General features: G+C 43.6%; 1 non-coding gene across 1 annotated transcript; it reads right to left on the bottom strand.

Moving 5' to 3' along the window:
- Positions 1-304: 304 nt before the first annotated feature.
- On the bottom strand, positions 305-423 carry LOC145415499 (5S ribosomal RNA). Its single transcript, XR_013900099.1, has one exon. It is a non-coding gene; the product is annotated as a 5S ribosomal RNA (ribosomal RNA).
- Positions 424-745: the final 322 nt, after the last annotated feature.

Raw genomic sequence — 745 nt, 5'->3', positions numbered from 1 at the left:
GAAGCCAGTGGTTAATTTTGTATTCTTACTACTGCCAGACGAGTTTAGGCGGCTAAGGAATGATCCTGCCATATCCTACGATGACTCTTTATGTAGCACAGGAATCCCTCATTATACAATCAGTATAGGAACGGTTGTATATCGAACATGGAGATTGTAGCTATTGTATAAGCGAAAAATCCATCCATCCATTGCCAGACGCCATGTATCCCAAACGGAGTGGCCAAGGGCTTAGAGTTAATTGTTTTACAGGGAGGGGCACTAATCCTCCACCAACCCCACTTGACACGTAGGGAGAACGTTATGCCAACAGCATCTGGTGTTCCCAGGCGGTCACCCATCCAAGTACTAACCAGACCCAACGTTGCTTACCTTCGCTGATCGGACGGGAAGCGGTGTACTCAACGTGGTATGGCCATTCATTATATAGAGCATGAATGCAGAAATCAGAGATCGCATTCCTCCGCCAACGCCTATACCATACAACTCAAATTTAATCTGGCCTATGACGCACATATCCACAAAATTTTATCGAAATCAATAGATAACTTTTTGCGATGCACTGTGGACAAACAACAAAGTCCCAGACAGGGACTCTGACTCAGATCGCCACCAACAGTTATTAAACTCTTCCTTAACACATGGTCCATATGCCTATAAAATTTCATGAAAACCCATTAATAACTTCCTGAGATATCTTGTGGACAATCAAACAGACATACAGGGGTGAATATATAACCTCCTC

This window comes from Coenobita brevimanus, chromosome 102 (assembly GCF_032717465.1).
Source record: "Coenobita brevimanus isolate Jiangsu-jjx chromosome 102, ASM3271746v2, whole genome shotgun sequence".
In the NCBI taxonomy this organism is placed as follows: domain Eukaryota; kingdom Metazoa; phylum Arthropoda; class Malacostraca; order Decapoda; family Coenobitidae; genus Coenobita; species Coenobita brevimanus.
Note: the sequence above shows the minus strand (reverse complement) of the source record. Positions and strands in the feature narration are given on the sequence as shown.